We start from the raw sequence: 15221 nt of genomic DNA, 5'->3' as shown, positions 1-15221 counted from the left end.
GTGCCAGCCTCTACCATTCTCCATGTACAGAGAGCATTCTGTTCCCAGTGAAGCCACAGTGCCTGATCCCTGGGAAGCTGGCCTGGCCTTTGCCCCCTTCCAGAATGAAGGACGGCTCAGACCAATTGCCAGGGCCATCTGAACTGTGCTTTACAGGGCATGGCACTGCCCTCTGATAAGGGGCAGGCATCCAGTACCCCAGGACAGGGTCAGGGCAGGAATCCAGTGGGCACATTCAGAGAGGCTGTTTTCCCATGAGTAGATTCAATCCTGATACACCCCACCCTCTCCAACCTCAACCTTCGAAAGCGAGGTGAGGCCTTTCTCAGAAACCACCCTGCTTGCTATTGGCTCCAGCAGATCTGCTTTCTGGTCCACATTTAACAATCAATTACTCAGCACATATCTCTGTCCTGGGAGGAGCTGCGCAGATTGCAGGCACTGTCTTTGATGGCACAGCTGATTTCTTGGGAAACTGAGGCCTGGGGTTTAAAGCAACTCACCCCAAATGACAGAACTAGCAACTGGTAGAGGCCAAATTTAAACCTAAGGAGGAGAGGTAAAGGGGCAATGTAGGTCACAGAGTACAATGTTTGGGTTAGACAGGAGAATAAGTTTCTGAGATCTGTGGCCCAGCATGGTGGGTGACCATAGTTCGGAATGTATTATATATTTCAAAATTGCTAAGAGTAAATTTTCAGTGTTCTCACCATGCCCACAAAAATACACAGATGAAGTTATGGATATGTTAATTAGCTTGATTTACTCATTCTGCAATTTACACATGTATCAAAACATCACATTGTACCCCATAAATATAAACAATTATTGTCAATTGAAAATACCATTAAAAAATATAAATGACCAATGAAGATCTGAAAAGCTGTTCAATTTCCCTAGTAATTAGAGGGAGGAAAGTTAACATCACGTGATCCTTTGGCAAACTTGATCACATTGGCAAACTTTATTGCAGCAGTAACTCCCAGCATCACCAAGGTCAACAAGAAGCCAGTGTTCTCCTAAACAGTACGTAGGAGTTCTGTTCATTCACGTCAAGAAATTTACCCTGAAGAAATCAAGGGAGGAGGAATATGTTTCAATAACAACGTTGGTGCAAGTATGGTAGATAATAAAGTTTTCTGCTGGGCGCAGTGGCTCACGCCTGTAATCCCAGCACTTTGGGAGGCCAATGTGGGCAGATCACTTGAGTTCAGGAGTTTGAAACCATCCGGGGCAACATGGCGAAACCCCATCTCTGTAAAAACAATTAAAAAATTAGTTGGGCATGGTGGCACATGCTTGTAGTCCCAGCTATTCAGGAGGCTGAGGCAGGAGGATCACCTGAGCCTGGGGAGGTTGAGGCTGTAGTGGACCGTGATTGTGCCATTGCACTCCAGCCTGGGCCAACAGAGCAAGACCCTGTCTCAAAAAAAATAAAGTTTTCATATGAAATATATACATAAAAGGATATATACCAAAACATAAACATTAATGCTATTCATAGCTGCACAGCGGAGGTAATAGATAGTGTTTTTTTTCTGTATTTTTGATAAATGTTATTTTTCAGTAACACTTCTGCAGGATTATAGTAGTGGTGAGGAAGGCTGCTTGTACCTGGGCAGATACAATGCATTTGTTTTTAATAAACTAGGCCTTCCTGCCCTAAGCAGGCCAAGGAGGAAGAGGAGGACTTCTGGCCAGGAGGGGGGTTTCCACGCAGGCACTGGTGCCACCGAGGGCCGACTGGGCTTGGTTTCACCACGTTGCCTGCAGGGAGGGCTGTTTCAGGAGCAGGAGTCAGCCCTTCTTGTCTGGAGGACTGTCGGAGGTGGGCGTCAGTGATAGCGACAGGAGGCAGCCAAATGCCCAGCAGACAGAGGTGGATCCCCGGTGAAGCCCCACCTCCAAGCCAAAGACAGTTTAAGGCCTGAAAGCCAGGCTATCCTTGGACTGGACTGACAACTTGTCTTGCTGTTTGGTGCACTTCCCTCTGATGGATCCCCACCCTTCACCTATTTTACATATACCCAACCTTTCCTAATTGGTTTCCTACACTGTTGTGTCCACCTTTGAGTGGCATCTTTGCTTTAACCTTTTGTTTGTTTGTTTTGGAGACAGAGTCTTGCTCTGTCACCCAGGCTGGAGTGCAGTGGCGCAATCTCTGCTCACTGCAACCTCCGCCTCCCGGGTTCAAGCCATTCTCCTGCCTCAGCCTCCCGAGTAGCTGGGATTACAGGCATGTGCCACCATACCCGGCTAATTTTTATATTTTTAGTAGAGACTGGGTTTCTCCATGTTGGTCAGGCTGGTCTCGAACTCCTAACTCAGGTGATCTGCCCGCCTTGGCCTCCCAAAGTGCTGGGATTACAGGCGTGAGCCACTGTGCCCAGCCTAGTTTCAACCTTTTACTGCATACTCGCAAGCCAATCAGCATGCACTCGCCATCCTGTACCTGTAAAGACTCCAGACTCATTCAGTAGAGGGGAGACGGCCTGACTTTGGGGAAGATGACCTGCCCTTCCTGGCCCCTCTCTAGCTCCCCTCTCCACCTAGAGCTGTTTTGGTTGCTCAGTAAAATTCTCGGCCTTCACCATCCTTCAAGTGTCCATGTGACTTCATTCTTCTTGGATGCTGGGCAAGAGTGGGACCCACCTAGTGTGAGTACGCAGAAAGGCTGTCACACTAGCCCTTTGTCCTTGCCAGCGGAGGGCAGCCACCCCACGTGACAAGGCAGGGGGACAACTGAGCTGCTAACACACCACCACACACAAACAGCAGAACTAAAGGAGCACTGTAACACTGCCTCTGGGGCTTTGGGGTCACAGGCACCCTCACCTGGGTGCTGCAACACGCCTAGTCTGGCCACGGGTCCTGCATGGAGCTTGCTCCTGCGTCTGCACTTGGAATGGCCGGCCGGATCCCACACTCACATGCTCACATGCTCCCTCCCACAAGGGGTTGAGCACAGTGAACTGAGTAGACGGGGCGCCCCTGCTGTGAGTCCCGTGAAAGGACCAAGAAAAACCCTGCATTATCAGGAGAGGGAACGTCAGGCCACAGCCCGGCCAGATTTTCTGGTCAAGAGGCCTCATCGAGGAGAACATTCCATGCAGACTTGAGATCTAAGTCCCCTCTGTGTGTTTATTTCATCAGGATGGGCAGATTATTCTCCCTGAGTGCCTCCTCAGCTCACAGACCCACTCTTGCCCCTTTCCCAAACCTTGGTCTCCAAATCTGTTAGGAAATCTGGATGTTACCTGGGAAGACCAAGACCGCAGTGACTGGGAGCTGGGGACGGGATGGGTCTGGCTTTTGGAAACTCAATGCCCCAAATTCAGCAATGAGCCACAGACGTGGACCAGCTCTTTGTTGTTCCAGGAAGTGGTCAGGGGTGGGGGTTTGCACAGGGTGAGTGTGGTCACCTGGACACACAGGGAAGCTGCAAGATGGCTGTTAGCAAGAGGCAAGTATCAGGCAAGTTCACCTGGCTCACAGCTTTAAACACCTCCACGGCTTGGTGACTCCAAGGTTTCATCTCCAGCCATGCCTTTGTCCTGAACGCCGCTCATGAGTCCACATGCTCCCTCTACACCTCACTCAGCATCTGAAAGGTTACTCGACTTCACCCCTCAATCAGTCCTGACCTTTTCCCATAAATGTCAGTTGCTCTAACCGAAAACCAGGTATCATCCCTGACTCCCCTCCCTCACGCCACGTTCCATCAGAGGGCAAGCCTGTGGCTGTGCCCATGAAATGTCCAGGATCTGACCGCTTTCCATCTACCGGGTGCCCCCGTCCCAGCCTCTGTCCTCTCTTAGCCTCAGCGCATGTCTCCCTGCCTCCTGCCCCCGCCCCCAGTCTGTTCTCGGCTCAACAGCCAGACTATCCCATCAAAATGTGAGTCACATGCTGTCACTCCACTGCTCAGAACTTTCCAAGGTCTTCTCATGTTGCTCAGAATAAAAGCCAGGGTCGTTCTGAGGGCCTCAGCCGCCCTGTGGACTGTCAGACCTCTCTTGCTGCATCCTCCCACATTGACACAGCAATAGCCATGCCCGCCACCTCCCTGGGCCTCTGGCACTGCTCCACCTCAGTCAAAGCCCAGTTAGAATTATTGATGCAAATCCCCACAGCCAGGATCATCAAGACATCGACCGCCAAGCTTTCTGGCCAGGGATTTCAGTTGCAGAACTGTTTGCAACACTTAGCTGCAATGGAAGTGCCAATTCTGGAACTGGTTTCCTTGTTGTTGGCTCACTTCTTCTTACCCCTGAGCACACTTGGAAGGCTACAGACTTAGATAAGTGAGGAGGAGGCGGGAGGCATTTGAATTACATGGTTATTATTTTTTTCTTTAACTGGGAGTGAACTCCACTCTGTCTTGAGAAAGAATTCTTGACTTGCCTTGCCGATGAGAAATGCTGCTGTGGAGGCTGAGTAGAGGCAGGAAGAGCTGCCTTCCCTTTAAGACTTGGAGATGACCCTGGGGAGGGCAGCAAAGGCGTCTGCAGAACCATCTGGGCTGTTTCCCCCTGGACAGGACTGCAGGGAGCTGCAGGGAGCTGCAGGGAGGGTCACCACGGCCCTCTGTACCTTGGAATACACTAAGATCTCCAGGGTGTGGTGGTCCTATGCCCACACATCCCACTGTTAGGAGTGTCCTCACAGTTATATCCTGCCATGTGCGAAATGGCTGCAAGTTCAAGGCTGTGCATTGCAGTGTCCTGTGCAAAAAAACCGTGAAAAGATCGGGAACAAGTTATGCAAATCAAGAGGTGACTGTTTAATTAAGTGCATCCACATGATGGAATGTTATAAAGCTCTCAAAAAGAATAGGGCAGTCAACTGATGATGAATCACATTAACTTAATAAGGAAGAAAAACCACTTTATTATATGAAATAGATGGAGAAAAAAGGACACTAATTCATAATAAAAACTCAAAGACATCCATAGAAAACCTACAGCTAACTTCATATTTAATGATGAGATATTGGATTCTCTCATCATAAGATCAAGAACATGGCAAGAATTTTCACTGCCACTTCTTCCAAATTACATTAGAGATCCTAGAGATTGCAACAAGGCAAGAAAAAGATTTAAAAAGACATAGATTGGGAAGAAATAAGTAAATTAGCACAATTCACAAGATTGTTATGAAGGAAAGAGTTAACACAACAGGCCCTAACTACTATGTTTGGAGAGGCCTGCCTGCAAGGTAGGCCCTTGAGTGGCATCTGGGAATTTAGATTTGGGTAGGGTTCTCACCACTCTAATTGATAAGAGTAGGTCACTGTGCCTAGATTGTTGTACAAATAGTATGCCTTTTGGTTCACTTGCTTTCCTTCTGGAGGTCTAGAATTTTGACACATGCCAAGCAAAGGCTGGATATGGTATAAGGCCAGCACTCCTGAAAAGTCCTGGCTGCTTAATCTCAAATGAGCTTCCCTGATTGGTAACATGTCACATGTATTGTCACAACTTGTTGCTGGGAAAATTAAGCATGTCCTGCATGACCCCACTGGGAGAGACCCTTTGAAGTTTATGCCTGGTCTCCCCCAGACTCGACTCTCATGCACCTTTTCCCTCTGCTGATGTTGACTTTTATCCTTTCCCTGGAAGCTGCAGTTTCCTGAGCCTTCTTAGTGAATCATCAGACCTGAGGGTGGTCTTGACCGTCCCCACAATAGTTATGCAGAAAATCCTAAGAAGTCTACAAAAAAAGCTACTAGAACTAATAAGTGAATTTAGTGAGGTTGCAGGATACACGGTCAATATCAAAAATCTATTTTATTTCTATTCTTGCAAAAAAGTAAACATATCAATTTTTCAATAACATTTACTGTGTTGAAAACACAGCAGACTTAGAATGAAATTTTAATTAAAAATATGGAAGACTTGCTGTATTTTGGAAACCACAATTATTTCTGAGAGAAATTAAAGAAGAGCTAAATAAATAAATGGGTGTGCCACGTTTACATATTGGTGATGTGTTTACATACTGGTTACATATCGGACTGGTGATACAGCACCATTTCAGCCAAGTGAGAAGTGAAGAATCTTTTCAATGAAAAAATTAGCAGTTAAAAAAACAATAAGAACTTTTGAGTCATATAGATACCCAAACGGAGAAAAATGAATTTTGACTCCAACTCGCATCATTTACAAAACTGAAATGTATTATTAACCTACATGGAAAAAGCAAACCAATAAAATCTTTAAAAAATATATATGAAAATGATCTTGGTTAGGCAAAGATTTTTAAACAGGATGATAAAAAGCACTAACCACAAAAAAAAAAAAAGGAAAAAAAGTGGACATTGATGAAATTGAACTTCTCTTCATCAAAAGAAAATGCTACGAGAATGAAAAGGCAATTCACCAAGAGGGGAAAGTTATTTGCAATGACACTTTCATCCTCTGGAGGACTCAAGTCCACATTATATTATGATGGTACAAAAGCAATTGTGGCTTTTGCTATTTCAATGACAAAAACTGCAGCTACTTTGGCACCAACCTAATATAAGGGGCTCTTACAAATCATGGAGAAAATGACTGGCACACTGATGCTTTTAAGATGAGAAAGAGGCTTGGACAAAATGACCAATGTATGTGAAAATATGTTCAACATCATTAGTCATCGGGAAAATGCAAATTAAAACCACCAGGAGCTACTGCATCTCCACCAGAATGGCAAAGAAAAAGGCTGAGAAGCCTGTCTGTTGTAGAGATGTGTTCTCTGGTTGCTGATGGGGTGCACATGGGAACAACCCCTTGGGGAGATTGTTTGGCAGCATCTCTTAAAGCCAAGCGTTCGTGTACCCTATCAGCCAACAACCCTACTCCTGGGAGTGTTCCCAGGGATGCTCACCAGAAGACATGTGCAAGAACGTTCATAGTGACATTAATTGTAAATAGCTAAAAAAAAAAGAAAAAAGAAACAGTTGGCAATAGCCCAAATATCAATCAGCTGTAGAATGAATAATTTGAAGTACAGCTACACAGTGAAAAAACGCATGGCAACGGAAAGAAACCAAGAAAGCAGCAATGGCTACATCCAGCAGCATGGCTGAGTCTGCACACAGGATGTTGAGCGAAGGAAGCAGATCTGAGATTGTGTGTACTGCATGAGTCCCTCCATATGGTGGCCAAGAGCAGGAAGGACTTACTATTATAATTAAAGACAGAAGCGTGGTTACCTCCAGGGACCGTGGAGCTGGGTGGGGTAACCTAGCTGGAAGGGAACAGGGTGCTGCCTTGAGGGCACATGAAATATTCTAGGCCCTGGTCCAGTTACTCAGGAGTAGGCAAATGTGAGTCATCCCTCTGCACCTGAAATGAATGCATTTCGTGTCTGTAGATGATATCTTTTCATTAGGAAAGGAAGAAAGCCAGGCAGCTCTTGCAAATGCACCTGCAGAGGATGAGGCTGGGCTGGGACCAGAACCACAGGTGTGGACAGGGGCCTGCAACAAGAAAGCTGTAAGGGGGTCTCCTGGAGGGAGGTGCTGATGGGAGGGCAGCGGCTGCAGCGGCTTTTGTAGATACCCTCTGGGTGCAGAAGAAGCTGATGGGGGAAAAGCCCCTGATCAGACGACAAAAGTGGGAGCTTGAAAATCAGGCCCCTGGTGGTGACCAGCATTTATTGCCCCCTGAACAAAGGCGAGGCCCTCATCTCAGACCTTGCTGTACAGTGACTCAGACTCCCTGAGATAGGTAGGCCTCATGCTTGCCATTGGTCCCACTTAACAAGGAGGGAACAGCAGTGCCAGGTCTCAATTTTGTCCAGTTCACAGCAAGTGCAGAGCCAGCATCCTTATTGCCCAGCACTAGAGTCCTTGTGCTTAAGCACGAAGCTGTTAAGTTCTGTCTCCCACCACACTCTTTCCTTTCTTTTTTTTATTTTTGAGATGGAGTCTTTCTCTGTCACCCAGGCTGGAATGCAATGGCACGATCTTGGCTCACTGCAACCTCCACCTCCCAGGTTCAGATGATTCTCCTGCCTCAGCCTCCCGAGTAGCTGGGACTACAGGTGCATGTCACCACACCCGGCTATTTTTTTTTTTTTTTGTATTTTTTAGTAGAGATGGAGTTTCACCATGTTGGCCAGGCTGGTCTCGAACTCCTGACCTCAGGTAGTCTGCCCGCCTCATCCTCCGAAAGTGCTGGGATTATAGGCATGAGCCATGGCACCCGGCCACTCTTTCCTTCCTTTACGAGGCAGGATCTTGCTCCATTGCTTAGGCTGGAGTGCAGTGGTGTGATCATGGCTCACTGTAGCCTTGGCCTCAAACTCCTGGGCTCAAGGGATCCTCCCGCCTCAGCCTCCTGAGTAGCTTGGACTACAGGTGTGTGCCACCACACTCAGATAACTTTTTAATTTTTTGTAGAATCATGGTTTTGCTATATTGCCCAGGCTGGTCTTGAATTCCTGGCTTCAAGGGATTCTCCTACCTTGGCCTCCCAAAGTGCTGGGATTACAGAAGTGAACCACAGCACCCTGCCCACACTCATGCTTATAGCCTTCTGTCTCTTTTTTTTCTGATAGAATTCTAACAGTCCCAAAGCTCTGTCCTACAGACCCTTAGCACCTAGAGCAGCAAATTTGGAGGAAAAAGAGGGTTTCCCAGTTGAGTCCCAGTGATGACAGTCCACATCTGGTTGGCCATCACGTGATGTTCATGGAGGTGGCATTAGGAACTGGTCCCTGACATATGGAAGTGAGGATCTTAAAGTCCACTACTCCAGCAGGGTGTGGTGGCGGGCACCCATAGTCCCAGCTACTGGGGAGGCTGAGGCAGGAGAATCGCTTGAGGCCAGGAGTTTGTGTACGGCCTGGGCAACACAGCAAGATTCCATCTGAGATTTGTTTTCACGTGAACGACTCCCTGGAGGCCCTCTGCGTTCACCTGCCGACTGGCAGAGACAGTGCCATCATGCCTCTCAGTCAGGCTTCAGCAGTCCTGACTACCTTCTGTTTGCACAGCCTCAACTATCAGGTTGAAATGTGCAGCATCTCCACGCTGAGCTGCCCCGTGTCCTTCTACAGCTGCCTATTGCTGTCGTTTCAGCCCAGGTAAATGTCCCGCCCATGTAAGTGAGCTGCACCTTCCTCTGCCCTTGCCTTGTCCCAGCCAGACGACCTGGACCCTCCTTCTGCCTGCTCCACGCATGTGGCTACCTCTCCTGTATCCCCAGGATACCTCCCACGCCTCCCCTGCTCACAGCTGAGGGCAGGGATGCTCCATACTTCGAGCTCTCTTCAGCCTCCCAGTTTCTTGGCCATCCCAGCAAAAGTCTTAGGGCCGCTGTTGTCCTTGGTAGGACAGATCCCTGGAAGGTCACACACTCCAAAACAACCATAAGGATGGTGATAGATAAAGTAGAAACACGAGCATAAAAGCAAAAAGGTAATATTCTGGGGCTGCTGCTGCCAGGGACTGATGCCCACACAGGGTGGGGCCCCTAAGATCACGGCTGTGTTACAGCACAGTGCCATTATTGCGCATGATGGTGGCCTGAGCTACCCAGAAGAGGCCACCTGACACCCAGCATCCCTGCTCAGGAAGGCAGGAAGTTTTGTAATGCCCTTTAGAGATCTTGGTGCATTTAAAAACATCCTGCTCTACTTAGTTTTTGTTAACCGGATTATTCAGTTATAGGGAATGATTCATTCTCTAATGAAAAGAGCAGAAGGGTTGTGGGTGGGTTGCATTATAGGTGATTTTCAAAGAGTTCTTTGTTTCAGTAGCTCTGGTTTGGCCTAGATGTTTTCACTGTTTAAGTCTTTCAGAATCTTTTTTTTTTTAATTTTTAAATAGGAAGTGAGAACATCCCCGAGCAAGACCAACAATTGCTGAATGAATACAAACCCCCTTGAGAATCACGCCGACAGGTGCTATCTCCTCACCTGGGGATTGCAAAGGTGAGAGAGGAGGCGAGTGCCTCCCGGTGTCTGGAGAATCATATAGGGGTTGCTCTGGGAGTTTTAAGTTTCTCCTGAGTGAAAGTTAGTGGTTTTACATTTTCTCTTGATGCTACTTTTTACCTCTTCCTCCAGCTACTAAAAAAGGTTTCCTTGTAGGTGAAAATGGAACCGAATTAGTTCTGTGATCTTGTTCCATTCTAAAAGGGATTTGATTTTCCATTCATTCATCCCAAAACTGTTGCATACCTACTATGTGCCAGACTTTATTCTGGCCAGAAAAGATTCTTGATGTTACTGGAATTCAGTAATTTCTGTGGACATGTGCTCAAAAGCAGGCTGCAAAGTCCTGGAGCCAGGGGTCCTGGCAGAACTCTTGGGAGAGGGATGGGTTTCTGTAACATGTCTGACACAGACCAGCAAGGCCACATTTAAACCAAGGCTGTGTGTGTGTGTTTTTTTTTAATTTAAATTTAAATTTTAAGTTCCTGGGTACATGTGCAGGACGTGCAGGTTTGTCACATAGGTAAACGTATGCCATGGTGGTGTGTTGCACCTATCAACCCATCACCTTGTTATTAAGCCCCACATGCATTAGCTATTTATCCTGATGCTCTCCGTTCCCCCACCCCACCCCCTGACAGGCACCAGTGTGTGTTACTCCCCTCCTTGTGTCCATGTGTTCTCATTGTTCAGCTCTCACTGATAAGTGAGAACATGCAGTGCTTGGTTTTCTGTTCCTGTGTTAGTTTGCTGAGGATAATGGCTTCCAGCTCCATCCATGTCCCTGCAAAGGACATAATCTCATTCCTTTTCATGGCTGCATAGTATTCCATGGTGTATATGCACCACATTTTCTTTATCCAGGTATGTTTATTAAGGGGAAGGCCCAACCATGCATTGTGTGCGGCCACCTGGTGAATGAAAAGCAGGTTGGTATTTTCTTCCAAATACACATATGTATATATAGGTATATATATATTTACATGGGTAAATTGCATGTCGCAGGGGCTTGGGGTACAGATTATTTCATCATCCAGGTAATAAGCATAGTACTTGATAGGTAGTTTTTTGATCCTCACCCTCCTCCCGTCCTCCACCCTCAAGGGGGCCCCACCCTCTATTGTTCCCCTCTTTGTGTCCATGTGTACTCAATGCTTAGCTCTCTCTTATAACTGAGAACATGTGGTATTTGGCTTTCTGTTCCTGCACATATACATATATATATATATATGTGTTTCAGTAGCTCTGGTTTGGCCTAAATGTTTTCACTGTTTAAGTCTTTCAGAATCTTTTTTTTAAAATTTTTAAATAGGAAGTGAGAACATCCCCGAGCAAGACCAAAAATTGCTGAATAAACACAAACCCCCTTGAGAATCACGCCAAGAGGTGCTGCCTCTTCACCTGGGGATTGCAAAGGTGAGAGGGGAGACGAGTGCCTCCCGGTGTCTGGAGAATCATATGCGGGTGTGCTGCCTTTGGAGCACAAATATATATATATACATATTTGAAATTCACAAACGTTTGCATTTCTCGCCAGCGACACAAGCCGGCTACCACTGCTGAAAGTGAGGCGGCCTCCAGTCAAGGTCTAGGGACTTGACCTGGTTTGATCTGGCTACACTCCCACTGCTCGATTTAGACTCTGCCCAGACTAACAGCGAGAGTGTAGCCAGATCCAGACCTTACCAACACGCTCCTTCCTCCCCTGTCCTACCAAGCTGGAATTCACTGTCAATATCCTCCATAGAAGACAGAGTTGGCTTCCAACAGTATCAGGGGATGCAGGCAAAGGGGGTGATGGGGCCTGAGATAAGTTTCAGTTCAGCATACAGGGGGCATCTGTGCCGGAATGACCAACCTTGGTAACTGGTATGACTTACTGTTCTCACTGAAAATACTACAGCTCTCCAAGTTTGAAAACAACATCAAGAATCTTTTCCGGCCAGAATAACGTCCGGCACATAGTAGGTATGCAACAGTTTCGGGATGAATGAATGGAAAATCAAATCCTAAGAGGAAGCTTCCTTCCAGGCTGATCATACGTCATTGTCATAGGTGTCTCCATTGAAACACTCCACCAGGAGTGGGCAAACTGATTCTGAAAAGGGCCAGTGAGTAAATATTTGGGGCTTTGTAGGCCAGGAGGTCTCTGCTGCGATTACTCACCTCTGCCATTGCAGCGAGAAAACAACCGCAGACAATAAACACAGAATTAAATCAGCAGTTCCAATACAACTTTATTTACTAAAGCAGTCAGTTGGCCAGATTTGGCCTGTGGGCCACAGTTTGCCAACCCCTGCGCTAGACACGCTCACCATTCCTATAGGACAGAGACTGCGTTCCCCATCCCCTTAGGACCCAGAACTAGATGTTTTAATTAAGTACGTACATATTAAAACTGCCTCTCCCTTTTATGATTCTGTTTTAAGAACTTTAAAAAATGTTGCAAAATTCTTAGGTATTATGTGAGGGGTAGGTTGAAAGGCTGAAAGTACCAACCTTGCGTCAGAGGGAATAGTGTGTGAAGCCATTTCCTTCCTGAAACTTGGATTTGGGACTGAGGTGTGAGAATTGTGCTCTAGGGAACAGCCACCAGGGGGAGCACAGTGCACACAGAAGTAACCTGCTTTGCACCAAGAAACCAGGGGTGAAATCTAGAGGCTCAAAGGTGCAGGCTACTCATGGGATGTGCTGCGTGCTCACTTGGGGCACAGGAGCTGGGATTCTGGGTGCAAATGAGGGAGCAATGATGCTGTTTTCTCATGCTCTACCCTTCCAGAGGTTTCGTGGTTTTGATTTGTGTGCGTATTACTTCTGCAAATATATGCTTAAGTATTGTACGTGTGATGTCGTCAGGACTAGACCAAGACGCATGGCACCCAGGGGAACAAGCTTCAGCCCAAATTACTTACGTTAATTGACTGATATGTGTTTAGGGAAGGGGCTGAGTGCTATGAGGGGGAGCAGAGGGAGTTCAGCTTCACCCGGATCCCCCGAAATTCAGTTCAGGGTCCACCTGCACACCCCATCAAGCCCTCCAGGCAAAGCATGGTATCATCCACACAGGACCGTTTTCCAGCTTTCTGTTGCTACCCAAACATATCCCTTGGCCCAAATGACCACATTTTCATCCAGTGGAACCAGGAATACTATACAGCAGTGAAAAACAAACCACAGCTACACACATCAACATGGGTGCACCACCAGAGGACGAATACAATAAACAGGCCACAGGAAAAACATACGAGGTGGTTATTTTATTTGCAGAAAGCCCCAAATCAGGCAAAACCAATGTCTTCTCTAGGGATATATCCAGGTGTGGCAAAAGTGCTAAAAAGAGCAAGAGAATTATTAAGCAAAATGTTAGGGTGCTGGATATCATTGGGAGGAAGACCTAAACAGGAAGTGTGGAGAATATGTGATGTCTTATACTGGGTAGCAGGTTATTAACTTATTTATTGAAACAAGGCCAGGTGAGGTGGCTTACACCTATAATCCCAGCATTTGGGAGCCTGAGGTGGGAGGTTAGCTTGAGGCCAGGAGTTCAGGACCAGCCTGGGTAATATGGCAAGACTCTGTCTCTACGGAAAAAAAAAAAAAAAAAAAATTAGCCAGGCATGGTGTTGTGCACCTGTAGTCTCAGCTACTCAGGAGGCTGAGGTGGGAGGATCATGTGAGCCCCCAGGATGTGGAAGCTGCAGTGGGCTATGATCACGCCATTGCATTCCAGTCCAGCCTAGTGACATAGCAAGGCTCTGTCTGTTAGAAAAAAATAAGGCCAGGTGTGATGGTTCAGGCCTGTAATCCCAGCACTGTGGGAAGCTAAGGCTGAGGTTTGAGACCAGCTGGTGCAACATGGCGAAATCCTGTTTCTACTAAAAATACAAAATATTAGCCAGGTGTGGTGGTGCATGCTTGTAGTTCCAGCTACTCAGGATACTAAGGTGGGAGGATCGCTTGAGCCTGGAAGGTCAAGGCTACGGCAAGCTTTGATGGTTCCACTGCACGCCAGCCTGGGCAACGCAGCCAGACTCTGTCTCAAAAAAAAAAAAAAGTCATCCCTAACATGTATATACATTACATATATCTTGTTTTATATCATAATAACATAGTATAAAATAAAAATAGAAATAATCCTTTCTGCATGTGTATCTCAGGGTGCAGCCCTGGGGAGACAGAGAAGCTTAGATCTGGGGAAGCTCTCATCTGGCCGATAGGGTTTGCAGTGTGGCTTTCTAGAAGCTGTAAGGGTGAATGAACCGCAGATGCTCAGCCCCACCCAGAGAACTGCAGCTGGTGTGGAAAATAGAGTGGGAGGCATGACAAGTGACAGCTGTAGTGAGAGACGTCGGGTCTGGAGCACAGTGACTCAAGGCAGAGGACTGTCCCAGGGTACGGGATCCAGGCTGATGCCCATGTGCCACTGCACTGCTGGCTCAGATGCCCCCGTGACCCCTGCAGCTCCCGGGGCTCCTGGGAATGCCACTGGCGGTGCCCCACACTGGGTGGTAGCTGCCTTTGTATTTACCCAGCCATGCCTTGACTCCCTGAGCACTGGGCTGCTTCCAGCTCTTCATTCCAGCACCTGTAGGAAGCATCTGTGGATGCTCGTGGGCGGGATCGGCCACCATGTTACCTGCTCTTTGCAGGAAAGCCTGGCCTTTTACATCCCAGGCCTAGGACTTGTCCCAGTTTGACCAGGACTGAGAAGTTTTTGGGGACATGGCTTCTTCAATGTTGAAACTGGAAAAAACCAAACCAGGATGAGGTGGTTATTTCACCCAGACTTTGGTACTCAAATGTAAGGGCTTGGTTTGGCTAGGACTGATTGTGTGTCACAGCAGCACGCCACATAACCTGTATGCCTTCTGTAAACCCTCCATTTATTTTGGAAGGAACAGTCATCCCGTGTCTCCCACTGCCAGCTCCTGGGGGCTGCCAGCGTTTTACTGAGTGGCTCTCAGCTGCCTCCAATCTTGCTAAGGGCAGATTAAACTAGTAAAATGGGACTTGAGAGCAATTCTTCCTCCCTGAAAGGCTAGAGTGAGGACACGAGAACACGCTTTTCAGACTGGAGAGTCAACAATCACAACAGATTTCTGTAACTGAAGGTGGTGGTTTTCTTGTCTTATCTTCGACTGGAGGGCATCAGACTCACCTGGGGGTCTTCTTAGACTAAGATTGCTGGGCCTCCACCCAGCGTTTCTCATTCAGGGGATCTGGGATGAGGACTGCGGACTGCATTTCTAACAAATGAAGCTAATTTTGATGGTCTGGGGTCCGCACTTTGAGAA

The 15221-nt window shown here is 47.3% G+C and overlaps 1 protein-coding gene across 1 annotated transcript in view; it reads left to right on the top strand.

Annotated features, from left to right (window-relative positions):
- The first annotated feature begins 5843 nt into the window (after positions 1 to 5843).
- LOC103782666 (actin, aortic smooth muscle) overlaps positions 5844 to 15221 on the top strand; it is a 36151-nt gene continuing 26773 nt past the window's right edge. The window contains exons 1-2 of the mRNA XM_055093719.2: positions 5844 to 9924; positions 11240 to 11343. The gene's annotated coding sequence lies outside the window, so the exon portion shown is untranslated. The remainder of the gene's footprint in view (positions 9925 to 11239; positions 11344 to 15221) is intronic.

The sequence above is a fragment of the Pan paniscus genome, chromosome 9 (genome assembly GCF_029289425.2).
Source record: "Pan paniscus chromosome 9, NHGRI_mPanPan1-v2.0_pri, whole genome shotgun sequence".
Taxonomy (NCBI): domain Eukaryota; kingdom Metazoa; phylum Chordata; class Mammalia; order Primates; family Hominidae; genus Pan; species Pan paniscus.
This window is presented reverse-complemented; position numbering and strand designations above follow the sequence as displayed.